At 42.3% G+C, this 19,868-nt stretch overlaps 1 long non-coding RNA gene across 1 annotated transcript; it reads right to left on the bottom strand.

The window, feature by feature from the left end:
* Window positions 1-3,279: 3,279 nt before the first annotated feature.
* On the bottom strand, window positions 3,280-19,848 carry LOC104138069 (uncharacterized). Its single transcript, XR_011137341.1, has 4 exons — window positions 19,723-19,848; window positions 9,593-9,706; window positions 3,768-3,873; window positions 3,280-3,610 (listed from the first exon to the last, which is right to left on the bottom strand). It is a non-coding gene; the product is annotated as an uncharacterized lncRNA (long non-coding RNA).
* Window positions 19,849-19,868: the final 20 nt, after the last annotated feature.

The following is a 19,868-nucleotide window of genomic DNA, read 5'->3' as shown; positions in this document are numbered from 1 at the left end:
CTCCCATCCTTCCCCCTCACTGGCAGGATCAAGGAGAAAATGACCTGGGCCCCCAGACCCTCGACCACCAACCCCAGAGCTCTGAAATCCCATTTAAGAGTTCCCAAGTTGCCCTTGGCAGCATCGTTGGTGCCCACGTGGAAGAGCAGCAGGGGGTAGTAGTCAGATGCGTGGACAAGCCTCAGCAGTCTTCCCATGACATCTCATATTTGAGCCCCTGGCAGGCAACAAGCCTCTCTAGACAAGAGGTCAGGTCAGCAGAGAGGTGCCTCTGTCCCCTGCAGCAGGGAGTCACCCACAACAATCACTCACTGCTTCTTCCAGGTGTTCCTGCGTGGCACAGGGTCCATCAGCCCAGCTGCTTCCCTTGAAGCCATGCCCAGCTCCTCCTCAGCTTGGAGGGCACTAAACCTGTTCATCAGCTGCAAGTCTTCAGGAAGAGCAAGAGCCTTTCTCCTCATACAAGAAGTGACCAGTTTCCAGCCTTCATCTTCTATGGAATTATCACAGAATCACAGAATGGTTGAGGTTGGAAGGGACCTCTGGAGATCATCTGGCCCAACTCCCCTGCTCAAGCAGGGTCACCTAGAGCACATTGCCCAGGATCACATCCAGACGGGTTTTGAATATCTCCAGGGAAGGAGACTCCACTACCTCTCTGGGCAACCTGTGCCAGGGCTCAGTCACCCTCACAGTGAAGAAGTTTCTCCTCAAGTTCAGATGGACCTTCCTGCATTTCAGTTTGCACCCGTTGCCTCTTGTCCTGTCCCTGGGCACCACGGAGAAGAGGCTGGCCCCAGCCTCTTGACACCCTCCCTTCAGATACTTGTACACATTGATGAGATCCCCCCTCAGTCTTCTCTTCTCCAGGCTGAACAGGCCCAGCTCCCTCAGCCTTTCCTCATAGGAGAGATGCTCCAGTCCCCTCATCATCTCAGTAGCCCTCCGCTGGACTCTCTTCAGGAGCTCCATGTCTCTCTTGTACTGGGGAGCCCAGCACTGGACACAGGACTCCAGGTGGGGCCTCCCCAGGGCTGAGTAGAGGGGCAGGATCACCTCCCTCCACCTGCTGGCAACACTCTGCCTCATGCAGCCCAGGATACCCTTGGCCTTCTTGGCCCCAAGGACACACTGCTGGCTCATGGTCAACTCGTTGTCCACCAGGACTCCCAGGTCCTTCTCGGCAGAGCTGCTCTCCAGCAGCTCAGCCCTCAGCCTCATCGACTACTTCTTCCTGATCAGGGGGCCTGTAGCAAACACCCACAACAGTGTCACCCAGGTTAGCCTGCCCTTTAATCCTTACCCATAGGCTCTCAACTTGCTCTTCATCCACCCCCAGGCAGAGCTCCACACATTCCAGTTGCTCCCTCACATAAAGGGCAACTCCACCACCTCCCCTTCCTGGCCTGGCCTTCCTAAAAAGCCCATAGCCATCCATGGCAGCATTCCAGTCATGTGAGCTATCCCACCATGTCTCTGCAACTGCAACGAGATCATGGCCCTGCGACCACACACAGATCTCCAATTCTTCCTGCTTATTCCCCATGCTGCGTGCATTGGTGTACAGGCACTTCAGAGAGCCAATCGAGCATGCAGGTTTCTCAGGAGAGGTGGAAGAGGATCCTCCATAGCCATGTCCCATACACACTCCCCTGGCTGCATGCACCCACTGGAGGAATCCTGACTTGAGTGGTGTTTTACTGACTACCCTGTCTCTATAACACTCCCCTTCCCCCATCTTGCCTAGTTTAAAGCCCTCCTTACCAGGCTGGCCAACCTGCTGGCAAAGACATGCGTGCCCCGCTTGGTGAGGTGGATCCCATCTCTCCCCATCAGCTGTCGGTCTTCAAACAGGGTCCCATGGTCATAGAAACCAAAGCCCTGTTGCCAACACCAGCGGCGCAGCCAGTTGTTAACTTGGAAAATCCATCTACTCCTCCTCCCGGCCTCCCCCCTCACTGGCAGGATGGAGGAGAAAGTGACCTGGGCTCCCAGACCCTTGACCATCATCCCCAGAGCTCTGAAGTCCTGTTTGAGGGTACCCAATTTGCCCTTGGTGTCATTAGTGCCCACATGGAAGAGCAGCAGAGGGTAGTAGTCCGATGCGTGGACAAGCCTTGGCAGTCTTCCCATGACATCTCTTATTCGAGCCCCTGGCAGGCAGCAAACCTCTCTAGACAAGAGGTCAGGTCAGCAGAGAGGTGCCTCTGTCCCCTGCAGCGGGGAGTCACCCACAGCAATCACTCGCCGCTTCTGCTGGATGTTCCCACATGGCATGGGGTCTGCCAGGCCAGTTGCCTCCCTTGGAGCCATGCCCAGCTCCTCCTCAGCCTGGAGGACGCTAAACCTGTTCCTCAAAGGCAAGTCTTCAGGAAGAGCAAGAGCCTTTCTCCTCATACAAGAAGTGACCAGTTTCCAGCCTTCATCTTCTATGGAATCATGACTTACTGTTTCACATGGCACAGAGCCCACCCGCATCTCCACTGCTGTGGAGGATTGGTGAGACTCCTGAACCTGTAGGGTCTCTGAGAATATCCTATCTCTTGCTCATCTTCTCAGATGCCACATAGCCTGCTTACTTCCTCCCATAGCTCCTTGACCTGGCAATACAACTCATCAACCACAGCACACCTTCTGCAGGGGAAGCTGACTGTCAGCCCAGGCCTGACACCTGCAGGGCTGCATCCACTGCCAGAAGGTCTGTCTGGGTAGAAGCCTCTGACACAACAACTCCAACAGCTACTGGGGAACACACTCTGCAGCATGTCATAACCATACCCAAGGAAGCATACACTACTATGACTGGAGACAAAGGGGCCTTCTTGCACCCTGCTGCACAAACTGCTGCTTCTGTTCACTGCACTTCAGGAGCTGTGCTCTGGGCCTGGCTCTTATATAGGCCTCTCCCTAGCACTGACTCACAGGGTGCTTGACCCACCCTAATCAAGGGCCAGCTGGAACAAAGGCCCCAACTCCCTCTGATCAGGGGCAACCAACAGAGCTTGTTAGCAGCAGCTCCACCTAGCTAGAGCTTCCCAGGAGACATTAAGGTCTCCTGTAGCTGTCCTTGCCTAGCTCTTCTTCCCTGTCAGCAGCAAGCGCCCTCTAGTTCCTCAGAGGGTCCCCAGAAAGCCCCCCCAAGTTCCAACAAGGTGAAGACTATGAAGCCAACTTTTAAGCCAACTTTTTCACTTTGTTATAGTGACACCTGGTGTTGTAAGGGAGTTTCTTTGAGACAGAAAAATGAGGATGTGATTAAAAGGAAAACTAGAAAAGTTTCCTCATTCAGCGATTCATTGTATACCACTGGTGAGCAAATATAAACAGATGTAGTATTTTTAATGCAATAACTTATTTTATCCCTTTTTTCATTGTTCTACATCTATTAAGGGGAAATAAGAACTAATTTCTTTCTTTAGATTCTTAGTCTATATGAAGTCATACTTCTTAACACATTGTATGTAAAAATCACATGAAAGGCAGCAAAATCCAAGGGGCGAGGCATGAGACTGGGATTTGAGAGTTTTGGGTTTTGTTTGCTAGTCTCTTGCTTACTTTTCTCATGTGAAACCTTGTAGCTCAGGTGACTTTAGTGGAGTATCAAAGTACTCTGCAATTAAAAAGACAAAAAAAAAAGAAAAGTCAGAATAAGTCAAACATGAAGACTGGTAGACTAGCTTGACGTTAAGTCAGTTAGGAAAGATATATTTAACCACCAATATAGGTTACTCAAGATCAATAAATCAAGCTCTCTTGTAACAACTTACCTTTAGGAAGGGGCAAAGTAGTCCCAGTTGTAGAATAACATGACTCAGTGGTTTTGTCCTTAAAGCAGTAGCTTTCTGCAGACCAGAACTTTGCTCAATGATGTAACTAATATTAAACATAGCTTTAATTAATACAAACAAAAAAAGAAAAAGAAAAAAAAAGAAAAAGCCCATCAAGCTACAGAGCTAAAGCAGTGATAACACTATACTTTGTCATTGGGGAGACCTGGCTTCATTTCCAAGAATTGAATTCTTCATCTGAATTATTCTTTTGGGGTTATTGCCACTTAGGTCCAGGAGAATAAGTACATTATGGAATAGTTACTATCCATTACAAAGTTCTGTTTAAGTTGCTTTATTTTCCCATAAAATTAAGAATGCTCCAACAGCAACAATTTATTTAATTTCTTGGAGCCTGCTTGCAAAACTCATTAAACATGCTAGGGGGCAATAAACACTAACTTGTTCTCAGGCCAATTATCTTAAAGCAGCAGATTTATTATTAGGATTAATTACCATGCACATTACAGTGACAGCTGGAGTACGTGAAGATGAAAGGAGGCAGTTGCAGGCTGTGTGAACCTCTATATTTCCTTACTCACAAGACAAGTTCAGCACTGTGTTTATTTCAGTGAGAAGCTTTTTCTTCTTTTTTGGCCTCCAACTGGCATTTTGGACAGACCTGGCTTGGGCACCCTTCCTGACACCCTCAGCCATTTGGCAAAGGCCCTTCTCTCAGTTTAAAGATAAGAGGCATATACATTATCCCTCCTTTTGCACCACACACTGCATTCTCATTAATAGCAAGCGGGACTTCTCTGCACAGCGGGGGAACAATACATGCTTTTAATGCTAGCGGTCTGGCCTGTAACAGGCTAAGGGGGGCAGGAAACAACATGTCCAATGGGACACGTTTCTGATGTGCTCTGGGTGAGTGCTGCAGGCCTTTTTGTCCCAGTCAGCCAACTGCTAATGTGATTTTTAGAAGTAACGTCCACAGACAGCCATCATTGTTTGGCTTCCCCAGACCTCTCAGAAAAGTTGAAGCATGATGATGTGAATGGAGCAGCTAGTTGAACATAGTGATCCAAAATTTAATGCTTTCTTGATGCTGGGAGATCACAGTGTCAGTGCTATTTATACCGAAATGCAACTCAAGCTATTATGCAGACTGGAGAGCGTAGAAAACTTTGCACTGAAACACTGTAAAAGCGATAGATCTGAAGTTCCAATCACCACATACTTTTGAGATGGCTTAATCCTTGATGTTACGCTTTCCTAAAATGTGAAAATTCTAGCTTAATGCCATCAAATCTTTCTAGACATTTATGCCAAACTCGTCATTTGTATCAGTCTTTTAAGGGTGCAGGATTATAGCTTTATAACATAACAAACATATGCTGTCTTTTCTCCAAACAATGCAGGCACAAGCTTGTTCCATTTGAAATCACTGTCAGGTTTTTAACTAACTTATAATAAGAAAGATTGAGCTATTATTGAACAATTATTATCCTTAGAACATGAGATAATAGCCATGCCCAGAGAAAGACGTTTTTTAATCTTTGTCATGTAAGCAATAGCGAATTTGCTATTGCTAAAAGAATAGATTTAGTCTTATTTTATGGGTTCTGTTTTTCTATGGAATTGGAAGGTTTGGGGGCTTTTTACGCTACTCTACTATAATAAAAAACATTATAGGGGCCTTTTTTCCTTTCCCCATGACCTGTAGCCTCATTTTGTTTCACACACATCTCACAAATATCACCGCTTTGGAGCAAGCAGTTTGCTTTATGGTTCTGGCGGCAACTCTGTTGCTGCTACTGGGAATAACCCAGAGTAATCTATTGTTGCTATCAGTCAGAGGCTGTATCAGCTTTCGTTCAAGCCAGCAACTTCCACAGTGCAGAACCAGACTGTGGGACAAAGATAGAAAATGACCCTAAAAGGGACAAAATACCAAGGGGATAGACTAAGGTCTATGAGAAAAAGTAACTCAGACTGTCATAGATGTAGCTTGCAATTATTTATGTACTAAATGTTACAAGTTTCACTAATGCTACACATATTAATATGCAAACTATGGATACTCTTCATAGATTCTCTTCACACATTATGTCACATATGTTCACATAGGATTTGGGAAACAGCAAGCCAAGTGCTAGGGACAGGGCTGTGACAATCTTGAGAGTCAAAAATGCAAGCTGTCCTAAAGAGAGATTTCAAGTGGGTGCTACCATTCAGGAACACTAAAAATCCATGTATTTTTTGTACAAAAGCATTATCTTGCATGCTATAGCTATAAGAAAAACACAAAAATATTTGGTACTGCAATCAAAGCACATTAAGTTACGTGACTATGCCAGACCCTTCTAACTTGGATTTCTAAATCTATATCAAAGGAAATAGAGTTGGTACACGTATCTGAAAATCAGGCCAAATCTTAATGCGAAGAATGTAGTCTTCAGCCCCTTTTTTTCAGGTTCTCAAATTCAAGCCTTTTATCTATGACTAAATTATGGATCCTCTCCCTATTATTGCAAATAGCAGTTTTCTCATGGACTTCAGTAGGAAAAAAAGCAACTCCCTGTGTGATTTCATCTAAACTATTTTAGAGGCTCCAACAAGAAAATCTGCTACCTGAAATAATATACCAAGTACTTCATTTCTAATCTGTTAAAGCTGATTTGACCAAGAACATGATACCAATCCCTACACAGAATTACTTCACTTAAAATACTAGTTTATGCAACCATTCTGAGGGCAGGAACCCATCTTTTCATATTGACTATATATGATGAGTTATGAAACTTTCTTTTTTATATACAGCTTTTGTCCTTTTAATAGCTGTCAGATAAAAGGTAGGCAGAAGAATGAAGTGAAACAGATGTTGACAGTGTGCATGACCAGCTCATTAAACACCTGGATATTAAGAATGTCTTTCCATACTACTTATAAACCTTTACTCATTAACTCTGTAAGTTAGTCTGATGCTTCCTATAAGCAGAGGTAGATTTGCATTTTCTGCCAGAGTCCATTTATGTGAGAACTCCTGAACAAAGTAAAGGTATAATTATAGGGCTAGAGGGTTACCAGGTGGCTTATCTTTTGCTATCTGCTATTTTTTCCTCTATTTTCCTTGCTAATGCAATGATTTGCATCTCAGCATCCAAGCACATGCCCATTATAGGGAGAAAACAAATAATCCTTTTTTGAATTAACCAGTAGCCCTACAAACCTTCAGAGGCTTGTATTGCATTAGTAGTTTAGAGGAGTTAATCAATAGCCAGGACAAAAATAGAGGAGTCCAGCCCCATACAAAGCTAGAAGTAAATCAACTAGCAATGCTTTTTGTATGGCCTGATACTTCAGAAACATTTGATGATAGGATGTCTCAGAGATGCTTGTGAATGTTTAACAAAGAAAGTTATTATGCTAGGACTCAGCACCGCATCCATACTGGACTCTTCTCAGGCTGCAGTGAATCTGGACTCTCTTAGGAAATCCTCTTATGGGAATTTGTTTTTGCAGAAATCTTAATTTGTTCAAGTTAACAATGACAAGTTCTGACAGCACAAGCCTATGATAAGCATTTCCCCTTTTGAAGTGAGAATCATCTTGCATGCCTTATTTCCACATGCTGACAGTCTATTATGTAATTAATTACTGTCAGCATTGAGTCACACTAAATGAGAATTGATAACACTTGAAGGACAATCAGTTAACAGGAATCCAACTGTGTCAGCAGCATCACTGCATTTCCTTTATTCTTCATATGACTAATTATTAACATCTATCATTCTCTTCTCCAGGAATATATTAGGTAAGTGTTAGAAAAGGGAGCTAATTTAGCTCTCGCCCAGCTTAGCACTAGCGCCTAAAGTAGACGAAGCCTGCAGGCCGCAGGAGTGAGTTGTAAATGAGCTCGAGGGACATCGCTGAGGATGCGACTGCAAACCCAGCTAGAACCAGCCCTCAAGGACACAGCACACAACGGCCAGAGGTAACCGTCAACCTTGGGATAAGAGAAGGCACCGTGAAGCAGGAACACAGCAACCGTCCCGGGACGTAGACGTGAACCAATCCAGAGGAAAGAGACCACCGACTCAGTAAAGAAGATTGGGAGAGACTGTCACGGGCAGGTGGGGAAATTTCACTGTAAGGAGTATAATTGCCCCAAAATTTCTTTGTTTGGGGTCCCTCCCTGGAGGCACCCAGCTCGAGCTGTTACTTTGCTGTACCGTCATTTAAATAAAATAAATAAATAATTTTGCTGCTAGATGTATGTGAAACTGCCCCTCAGAAACCTAGGGTTGAACTGTTTCCATAACAGTAAGGACCAACAAGGTTCAGTTCAATTCCTGACTTTGTGAACCCCCCTTTCTTTCCCCCCCCCCCCATCAGTCATCCTAGGTAGAGCACTTAAACTGCATCTCAATGTCCTGCAGCCATGGTGATATTACTATTCCCCCTCTCTTAAGGCTTACAAATACAAATTCATTATTCTCTGTGAAAGAAAAGAAGAGGTAAAGACTTTTCAAATTCTCTAATAAAAAAAGTAAAAATCAAAAGACAATTCCTATTATGTAACTACCCAAAAGATTTTCTCAGAAATCTCTTATAAAACTTTTAATCTCCTTCCTTCTTTTCATTTTCTTATCTAAATAAGATTTTTATCTAAGACCAGGGTTTAAAGGGGTCCTGTCCCTGGATAATCCTCTGTTCAGCAAGTTCTTCACAAAGAACTTGAAATTCGCAACTATTAATTAAAGTCTTATGAAGACCAAACCTTACAGTCATTCCAAATATGTTCTAACTTCAGTCACAAATTAAACAATAAAATCTAAACTGTTCATTTTCTTTCCCTGTTAGAGCTGTCTCCAGAAAAATAAAAACTTCTTTTCTCTATAATAGCAAATGTACACAAACTCTCTTAAGTTAGCAATTTTGTGAGCTATAGTATGTGGTTTTAGTTGCAGCAGTCATTTCCAATAGCATATCTTTTAACCACAGTTAAGATCAAACACAGGGAAACCTTGCGAGAATTACCTCGTCTCACAGAGGCTAACGCTAGCCAGCCACCACTGTAGCTGTCCATCATCTAAGCATAGTTTTATCATCTGAAGTATTAACTGCCCAAGTAAACTCTGAACAGAGGATTCGTTACATGATGCAAAGACCTTGAGAGGATTTTTTCCTACTTTTTGAGCTTTGCTGTTACACGTTGCTTATCTGTGTGCCATTGCTCTTCCCTAGTATTGACAGGTTGTGTCACTGCTTTGATGAGAGAGCCCTTCCCCTTATTTTCAGATTATGCAGCTATTGCCAGTTCCATGACACATTTTCCTATCATTTCAGGATTTCCTCTCACCTTTGAGCAAAGGGCTAGACCATTACCAAATTTTCCCACCTGGAAGAATGTTTGCTTTACATTAGCCCTTGTTTAGTTTACTTCTGTTCACTAGTAACTGAATCATAAAATGACAGACTAAATGCAAACAGTAAATTGGCTTATGCATATTTTATGGTGCTCTATCCATTTTAAAGTGCTTTGTTCCTAAGGAGGAGATGCAATTTACCCTTTAATATTACAATAAAGTGTCTTATCCAAGTAAGAATTATTTGGCCTAGCCCCACTAACATCAATAGGCATTTCACTCTGGCTTCAGCAGAAGAAACTGAGGCTAATAACTCTTAATGATTCCTGTCACAGTTATTCAGAATATGGCATGAAGCACAACAGCTCCTAGGCAGTTTCCAAATATGCTTTATTAAAAGGGGAAGACAAAAGTACAGTACTGAAGGTGTGTAATCTAAGAGCTACTTACAGAATTACAATTTCTTCTTCCTTTCCACACTTAGCACAGACTCCTAGTTTAAAAGCACATGGTCAGCAAATAATAGGGTAAGGATCTTTTACAGCTTTCTGGAGGCATTTGACACTGTGAAGAGAAAGAAAACAGCATTAAAACTATTTGTAGGCACTTATTAAACATTCTATCTTCAAAGACAATATAGACAAACTACTGTATTCTTCTGAAGAGGCACTGTTACAGCCAGTTTCATATGAAACAATTGTTTTTGATGCTTATTAAAACACAAAGAGCATTGCCTGTTTTCCTTCTCCTTTAACTTTTTCAGAAATAATTTTTAAAACTAGAACTGAAAAAGAAACATAAAAAGTAAGAATTTTTATATTCGAAGTGGCAAAACACTAATCTTTCCATTCATTTCAACAGGCTGTTTTGCTTTAGAAGCTGCATAACTTTTTCCTCTGGCTTAACAATAAAAGAAAATCAGAATATAGTACAAAAAGGCACATGCACTTTACAAATAAAAGCTTTCAATCCAAACAATACAATGTCTTCCTCTTGAACTTCTCAGAATATAAACAAAGCCAGTGCTGGAGTTTGCTTTCTAGGAACATAAGTCTGCACAGAACTGTATTCTGTTCTGAAAAAGAACCAACCTAATTATGCAGAGATTTTTGGCTGTTCTTTTCAAGACATGATAAAATCCTGTATATTAAATCATTTCTAAATTGCTATGACTTAATATACACCTGATATTTTTAAAGCTTTGTATTTTTGGAGAGCAGATCCCAGAACAATATATCCCATGGTATATGGCTGGCCTAAAAGACACCCTTCCTTGGTTCTTTTGGCACTCGAGGTCTGTCAGAAAGGATTTAGCATACAGCTCTCAACAGTGGATTTGCAGACTTGGCTAAAACAAGCTGAAGACAAATGTCAAGTGTTTTTGTATGCCTTATAAGGAGAGACACACGAACTAGCATTTTGTGAAACAGAATTTTGACTTGCTTTCTCAAGTTCCGTTCCTGAGCACTTTTTCTCCCTACTATCTTCACCTAAGCTCTGCAGAGCTTTTATATTAAGATGCACATATCCAACTCCTTAAGAAACTGTGAATTCACAAGAACTGGGGGGCTGACCTGCTAGAAAGCAGCTCTGTGGAGAAGGACCTGGGAGTGCTGGTGGACAACAAGTTGACCATGAGCCAGCAGTGTGCCCTTGGGGCCAGGAAGGCCAAGGGTATCCTGGGCTGCATGAGGCAGAGTGTTGCCAGCAGGTCGAGGGAGGTGATCCTGCCCCTCTACTCAGCCCTGGGGAGGCCCCACCTGGAGTCCTGTGTCCAGTGCTGGGCTCCCCAGTGCAAGAGAGACATGGCACTCCTGGAGAGAGTCCAGCGGAGGGCTACTGAGATGATGAGGGGACTGGAACATCTCTCCTATGAGGAAAGGCTGAGGGAGCTGGGCCTGTTCAGCCTGGAGAAGAGAAGACTGAGGGGGGATCTCATCAATGTGTACAAGTATCTGAAGGGGGAGTGTCAAGAGGATGGGGCCAGACTCTTCTCCGTGGTGCCCAGGGACAGGACAAGAGGCAACGGGCACAAACTGAAACACAAGAAGGTCCATCTGAACATGAGAAAAACCTCTTTCCTGTGAGGGTGACTGAGCCCTGGCACAGGTTGCCCAGAGAGGTAGTGGAGTCTCCTTCCCTGGAGATATTCAAAAGCCATCTGGACATGGTCCTGGGCAATGTGCTCTAGAGGACCCTGCTTGAGCAGGGGGGTTGGACTAGATGATCTCCAGGGGTCCCTTCCAACCTCAACCGTTCTGTGATTCTGTTATACTTATTCAGGAGGCTTTTTTCCTTCTCTGCTCCTCAAAATTTTCTTTATCAATCATGTGTACAACCAAAAAATGTTTACTCTGGGAACCAGTGAGATTCCTGCTTAATCAGGAGTACAAGTTTTTTTTTTTACACAAGAGGATGAAATCATTTATTAAAATATATATATTTATTAGATATTGTTTCATATTAAAAAGTAAAACTTCTCACAAGTGTGGGAGATGGTATAGGCTGAGACTAAATATAAGATGGAAAAATGAAACTCAAAATTCATTTATGATGATTCCTAAGATCAGTAACAAAAAGAGCAGTTCCTAACCTCCCCTACCCATTGATCTTGAAATGACATCCAGTCTTGTATTAGAACTCACAACAGCCACATTGTGCTAACAGTCCTCCTTCATAATTAAGATACGTAGCAGATAAAAAGAAGAGGCCTTCATTAAGTTTTAAGATAAGTAATAAATACAGAGAATCTCCTCAAAAATCTAGACTCAGGGAATCACAGGGTGAGATAAAAATTGCACAGCAGTAAAAGCAAACTCTTCTCAGCATGAAATAGAATGATTGAGTAGGCAACACTGGTAATTACAGTTATTTAAGTTATTCTTCAGGAAGAAAGTTGTTTTTTTTAGAAGGCAGTCTCAAGCATATTAAATAAAATGTCTTATTAAATCACAAACATTTGTAATAGAAGCACATCACTTTTAAAAGAAAGTATGCTGTAAATGCTATGGTATTACTAATAAAAGAACAGGACACCAAATTAGATTGACTATAAAAAAAAAACCACATTTATATATGACTTAAGATCCTGATCCAGGCATACAGACTCCTGGACTTATCAACAAGATCAACTCTAGGACCCACAAGTCCTACTTAGAAACATGAAGAAACCACATATGATATCTGCTCAGTGGATAATGAATGAAAGAAAGACTACAGCTTTTAAGTTCTAATTTCCTCCTTCTAACAGGCACACGTACAGCACAGTCTCTTCCTCCCCTTCAGCAATTTCCTTTATTTTTTATTTGGTGTTGGCACTTTAAGCATGGAGTGGTATAGTTAATTATTGGCTCAACACAATAGAATATGAGAGACACTATGATTCTTACCATCCTTCTTTGGTTGTTGATTTAGAAAGTCGATAGAGAAGGATGGATTGTTGTAAAGTGAGAAAGTAGGAAGCATTTATCAAGTTTAACCTTAATTTGCATGTCTTTTAAGTTTATTTTGCTCAGAAAAAACATATGATTCTTAAATGTTACTATTACTGAAATAAGTTGATTTGTAATTTACTGCGATTTTTACACTAAATTCAGCATTTTCTTTTGACAAAAAGTAACACATCACTTTCAAAAGCAAAGCATGCTCCAAAAAGCAAAGTCAGTCATCCATAATTAAAGATTTGAATCAACTGATTTTTCAGAACTTTAGAATTCATAAAAGTACACATGAGAATGAGCTCTCCTAACAAGCAGGAAAAGAAACTTTCCTGCTTTCTCAGTTCTCACTCAGAATGACAAAGTTATTAATTAAAGCAAAGAAATCCCCCTGCTACTCACTTTTCCTGCTAATATTCACTTTTTAATATATTTTATATATTTTGTAAACTTTCATATATTCAATTTTTCTTTCACTCACTCAATAGCTTGCTTTCCTTTTAATAGTTTAAAAAAAAAAGTAAAAATAAACACAGACCTGAACAAAGGTTGTCAACTTTGTTTTTCTATTAAAAATTTTTTTACCCAGGTAATTAGCTCTCATACACGAAGATGTGGTAAGACTCATGGTCTGAAATGGACTTCTTGGCATAAGAACTACCTTGACAGATTAGAATTCTGTTTATCACAGTAGTTTCTTTATGGTTTTTACTCATTTCCCTGTTTTACTCAATAGTTCTTCTTCCCTCTCTCCCACTGCTGTACTTCCTCCAAGGACAACTCATGCTTACATTATTTCTATATATTCTCCACGGAAATGGCAATATACAATACAGACATATATACATAGTTTTGAAGTATACAGTCACAAAATATTCCATGTACACATTATATACACACTGCCAGGTCAACTGCATTAATGGAATAGCATCCTCTGTATGCCCAAGTAACCCAATATTAAGTCATTTAACGACCTGCCAACAGCAGTTCAGAATGTATTAAAATAAACACACACGCCTACACCTACTAACTTGGCACACAAAATAATCCCTAGCTTAAGCTAGCATTAAAGCATTCAAAAGCAAGATGTAATGATGAGGTTTCAAAGAAGCCTCACTGTCTGTTTGGAAGTTTCTAATTATTTGTGCACACGTGTATTTTAATTCACTGTATTAAAAGCAGAACTCTAACACTGAGGACCCATCAGTAGTCTGTTCTGCTGTAAATGACCGTGATGCCAATGCCATCCATAAACTTCCTTGGTAGAAGTGCGTGTGATATTGCTTCAGTCAACACGGCTCAATGCAGAATTTCTGAATAACCATGCCTCTCAGAAAAACAAAACTCCACTCATGAACACCAGAGTTTGATTACAAAGCAGATAAAGCAGAACAGTACAACACAGCAGACACCAAACCCCATAATACAAGATGGTAGCTTTTGGGGAGGGGGGTTCCAATAAACATTTCAGACTGAAATAAAGTCCCTTAAGGAACTTCACTTGCTCACATATTGTACCAGTATTACTTTAAATTCCATTTTCTACACAGATATTTCCTCATCTCTTTCTACAAAGAAATATATTTAACAATTTAACCCAAGCCTTAAAGTTTTCCTGACAGTTACTGGTTACTGGATAGCTATAAAGCTATTTAAGGCACTTTTGTGTTTTATTGCTATGGACTTTTACACATGTGAAACCAAAGTCTTTCTCTAAGATCAATTCCAAACGCCCACCTTGGAGATCAAGACGTTTAGCTTCGTTCAAACCAGTCAAGAACTTCATAACAACTCCGTTCTCCCAGAGCAGCCATGGATCTCAAAACATACAAAAGTAACCAGCAAGTGAATGTAGCGCACACTTGGAAGGACTGACAGTCAACTCCTATCCTCTTCCCCTCAAACAACTGAAAATAGATACTCACTGCAGAGTTAGGTTAGAGTCAAAAATAGATGCTGTGTTTGCTCCTATTCTCCATACAGGAAAGGCTGTAATTCACTTTAAACCCAGAATAACAGAGATGGCTAGAGAACAGACTTTAGCCTACTGACCTTCCCTACTACGCAGCAAGAATGCAAGCTAACCAATAGTCCAACACTGTTATCTGACAATTCCAGTTGGCTACTGGTTTATCTACGTCTTCCCTTCTAAGCTTTAAGTCACGCTCACTGACTCAGCATTTAAGTCAAATACTCACCTGTTCCGCTCCTACTGCCTTCCCACAGTCTTGACCAGTGGCTCCACTAAAACAAATTATTCATCCATACAGCCAGCTGAAGAAGTAGCTGACACCAACATTATGGTAAAGCCAAGGTTCAGAGCTCATAACCTCTGAAATTTAGGGAAATGTAGATTATCATCTGGGGTATATTTAATGAGAGGAAAGAAATGGATAAACAGATCAGTCATTTGGGTGCAAATATGAATCACTTTGTAGTTTACCATCTTATTACAACAGAGTTCTAAAAGTTCTTGTTGAATGCTACTTGCTTCCCTCTCTAGAACTACCTTCATTTCGTTTCTGTATTTATTTATATAATATATTTTATATAAAATGTATATTTATATAACATAATGTATATTCCTCATCTCAGTGCCACAAACAGCTGTTCTGGGATATACTATGTAAAGCAAGCAAGCACCCATAAACAAATTCACAGATTCAATAACTAACAACATACAGGGTGTCTTACCCAATCTGGCCCTTCCTACTTCAATTCATCCTAGCACAGAAGCTTTCCCAGCACTGTTGTAGGCAGTTACCCAAATATAGTACAGATGCAGCGTACTTTGCTGCAAGGGTGTTTCACCTCAACTTGCCTAACCTATAATAATGCTGTAGTAAAGACGCATCATTACAGGAAAGAGAAGGATCTTTCAGCGTGTCCTGCAAGTAATTAGATCTATGCCCTTTAAGATTAGAAAAAGGATGGCAAGGTCAGTGTCAGAGAGAGCACAAAACTTCAAAAGAAAGAAAAAAAAGACGACTGCCAGCAGGGAAAAGTCAAAAGACTAAAAAGACTACTAGATCAATTCTCTCTGCAGATGTTCCTCCAGAGAGAAGCAGCAATAGCACTGCAAATAACCCACAGAACAACCTGAAGCTAGTGTAGTTTATTCAACACTGCTAATGGAGTGCATGAATGCAGCATAACATAAATCTTATTAGAATAAGTGTTCTGCAGCCTTTCAAGATAGTTTTGAGATGTACAGTGCTTAACAGTAGTCAGAGACAGGTCACAAGCCTTAAATGAATATTTTTTTAAAGCAATGATTTGCAGATCAATCCTCTTTCAGTAGTTCTAAGCATTCTTTCAACCAGGGAGAGGTAAGAGAAAAGTGTGTCCACTCCTGCATCAGTTCTCATGATCAAACTGATACTATTTCTTCCTTCTCCTCATCATGGCCTGAATGTCCATGGTACATCTGATCATTCAGGTCTACATGTATGTCAAGGAGAGACAAGAAAGAAATGCAAAGCTCAATGTTATCAATTCTGTATCTAAACTATAATGTTAAATGCCACTCAATCTTTGTTAGTCTAACTTTTCAAACTTTCTAAATAACAGGATCAGGCCTAGTTATCATATACAGGCAGGCCCCTGTATATTCCTTAACACTAGAAGCCAAAAAATTGAATTTGTATGTGTGACGCACTGCTAGAGGGGCATCCGGGATTCTTTCGGATTCCAGGGTTAGTCGCACTGAACTCGAGAGATCATCTTTTGTCAGATGGAAGAATTTATTAGATCTAAGCAGTTCTACACATATGACGGACACTGGACAACACTAAACCATTAACAGCAGACAATCTACAAGTATGACAAAGCTAAGAAGTATAGTAAAGAATTAAAAACAGACTACACATATCAGAGCTCTATGGTTAACCACCGAAGCACAGTACAATGACTGCTCTCGGATGCACGGTATAATGACTGCTCTCGCCCTTTCCTTGTCCTTATGGGCCACCCCTCCGGTAGAGTTTTCCCCGGATTGTTCTCACCACGCTCGAGCTGCGCCAAGAGGATTCAGGTTCTCTCTGGCAGTTGGCATCAGGGGCGTCCCCGCTGATGGGTGGGTTGTCGGTCCGCAGGCCAGCTGACGGTGAGTCCCAGTCCACACAGAGGTATGTGGCTTACTTCCTTTAACCCTTCCCGGGCTTAGCTCATTATTCAGTCAATCGGTGCCAGACCATAGCTGGACAATGGAACAGATGGCCTCAGGTGATAACAGTATGGATGCCAACAGGATGGTCGACAGGATGCTCAGCAGTACGGTCAACAGCTATCAGTGTGCATGTTTAACAGTTGCACGTTTAACAGCTATCAGTGCGCACAGTCAGCAGCTATCAGTGCGCACATTCAACAGCTATCAGTACGAAATTCCAAGGTACCTAGATGCTTACAGTGTGAGTCTGCGGTGTCACTTCTCCTTTGCTGACTAGGTTTGCTCTGCACTCATGGGGTCACTGGAGGGCTATGGCAACCCCACAGTGTGGTGACTCCGGCCGTGGTGCACCCGGGGTTCCTAAACTCTTGGGGAGTGCCCCAGAGCAAACCCATCCTGAGTCTCACACTTGCCTGTGTGGCACCTATCAGTATGTGAATGCGTGCCAAATGAAAATACATCCTTCCCCCTTCTTCTCTTTTACCCCATGCTATTTTATCCTGTATTAGGAAGCAGCTTCTTCAAATCCCTGCATTCAGCCATCTCCAAGAACTGGCAAGCACACAGGGGGAAGAAATCATTTGCTTTAAACAGAAAGAAGAAAGATGCAGTCCCATATCACAGTTAATGCCCACAGTAAGTCTTGGCTACTTTTTTGTTGTTGTTGTTAAGTGTATGGTACTGTGTAGCCAGTTCTATGTAATATTAAATATTAAAAAAGGGAGGAAAAAAACCCTCACCCTATGTGGTTCTTAAAGGCGTACTTCAGTTACAAAACTGATGTCAGAGCTCCATTTTTCTTAAAAGACTTTTTTGACAGACTGACTCTCTAGGATATTATTTTTGTGTGTGCAGGGCAGACGGGAAAATACATTCCTATCAGAGATCATGTAGTGACTCACACAGTAAATAACATGGGCACCAGTCACCCCTTGGAGCCCTAGGAAAGCAGCCTGTTCAACCTGTGGAACCAGTCCTACAACCATCTAAAACAAACAAAAAACCAAACACTTCCCTCCTTGGTGCCATTGCTTTGATTTATTACTTTCTTCCCCTCCCCCAGTTATTTCGTTTTGACAACCCAGTCAGATTCACCTAAAGGGATACTGACATAACAGCAATATGAACAGCATCAGATAAACCTTTTTCAGAAAGCTCATCTTTGTTTTATTCCTATCTTTCAGTTTAGCTATGAAGACCGAAACATCCTGCTTTTGTGTTGTTACTGCTCAGGCACACTTCTTGGTCATCATCCTCTCCCACACCACTATTATGTTACCACAACTACAAGCATATTAAGCATGTGTTATGGAAACAGTCCGACCCTAGGTTTCTGAGGAGCAGAGTCTCACGTACGTCTAGCAGCGAATTTAATTATTTATTTAAATGACGGTACAGCAAAGTAACAGCTCGAGCTGGGTGCCTCCGGGGAGGGACCCCAAACAAAGAAATTTTGGGGCAATTATACTCCTTACAGTCAAATTTCCCCACCTGCCCGTGACAGTCTCTCCCAATCTTCTTTACTGAGTCGGTGGTCTCTTTCCTCTGGATTGGTTCACATCTACATCCCGGGACGGTTGCTGTGTTCCTGCTTCACGGTGCCTTCTCTTATCCCAAGGTTGACGGTTACCTCTGGCCGTTGTGTGCTGTGTCCTTGAGGGCTGGTTCGAGCTGGGTTTGCAGTCGCATCCTCAGCAATGTCCCTCGAGCTCATTTACAACTCACTCCTGCGGCCTGCAGGCTTCATCTACTTTAGGCGCTAGTGCTAAGCTGGGCGAGAGCTGAATTAAATCCCTTTTCTAGCAGTCCTCCCTTTGTTTTTAGGAGCATACCTGCTAGATATACATGTAAGTGATTAAATTGAGGCCAAGTTTTTGCATCTTTTAAGTTATGTGCATAGTTATTTACTACCTAGAGGAGAATGTGAAGCGCTTTTTCTTTTTTAAAGTTTATCTATCTCAGACTAAGCACTAGTTTTTACCTTTGTCGGTGGAGTGAGAGGGACCTTTCAACTTTAAGAGATGCCCCAACTCGAGGGGAGATCCCGGGGTACAGGCTCGCTGTTCCTCAGGAGAGTTCAAATGGCTGTCCCGAGCGAGGTCCGTTTATACTCCGTCGATGATTTGTGCCATTAGCCAAATCAGGGGTGATCTAGCCACGGTGCATGTTTGGGAGTCAGGTACCTTTCGAATGTTAGGAGGAAGTTCCTCGTTTGCTCTCAAGCGAGGCCTTCTCACCCGGGCCTTTTGCTAGCGACTTACTATCAGTCCTTTGTATGTGTCGAGGTCATCGCCGATCACTTGGGAAAGTGGAGGGTGAAGGTCCTGCCATCTTTTAAATGAATCCCTTTTAAACTGCATCGAAAGTATGGGATCTGAAACTTACTATTTATATGGAAAATGAGGTAATTTGTGCAAAATAAATTCTCAAAATGTGAAAACATCTGAAGTGACATCAGATAGTTATGAACTTTGAAGGAAAATACTAAACACTTTCCCAGAAGTCACATTAATAACACTGCAGGAAATGTTTACTTAGTACATTCACTGCACAAAAGTAAGTGTTTTATTTTTATCTTCCTTTCTAATGCTTTGGCTTAGCTAGGACTTTCCATTTCATAGATATGTTTCAAATATCACACAGTATATTTGCTTATACAACAGTGTAAGACCAGCGCCAGACAGCTGTCTGTAAGACAGCTGACAGAAACGAATTATCGTGGATCCGTTAGGGATTACTCCTTTAACGCCGCAGTGAATCTTTTGAACAAAACTGAACCAAACTGAATCTCCCTCTCCGCCGCTCCAGGCCCGGCCCGGCCCGGCCCGCTGGCAAGCATTACTAGGCGCCCAACAGCTCCAGGGGAAGCGGCTAACTCTCACACCAGAGCAGGCGGGCTGGGCTGGGCTGGGCTACGCTACACCATGCGGGGAGCGAGGAGCGGGCCAGGAGGCACGGTAGCAGGCGCGGCCTACCTTTTGCCAGGCACTGGTGTCGTATTTATCGTTACAGGAACCATGCGCGTTCTGATAGCACTGCAACCACCAACAGGCCACGTTCCTCCACTGTAAGCTCATCGCTCCTCTCCCGAGCCGACTTCCGCTTTGCCGCCTCCCCATTG

Source organism: Struthio camelus, chromosome W, assembly GCF_040807025.1.
Source record: "Struthio camelus isolate bStrCam1 chromosome W, bStrCam1.hap1, whole genome shotgun sequence".
NCBI classification, from domain to species: Eukaryota; Metazoa; Chordata; class Aves; order Struthioniformes; family Struthionidae; genus Struthio; species Struthio camelus.
This window is presented reverse-complemented; position numbering and strand designations above follow the sequence as displayed.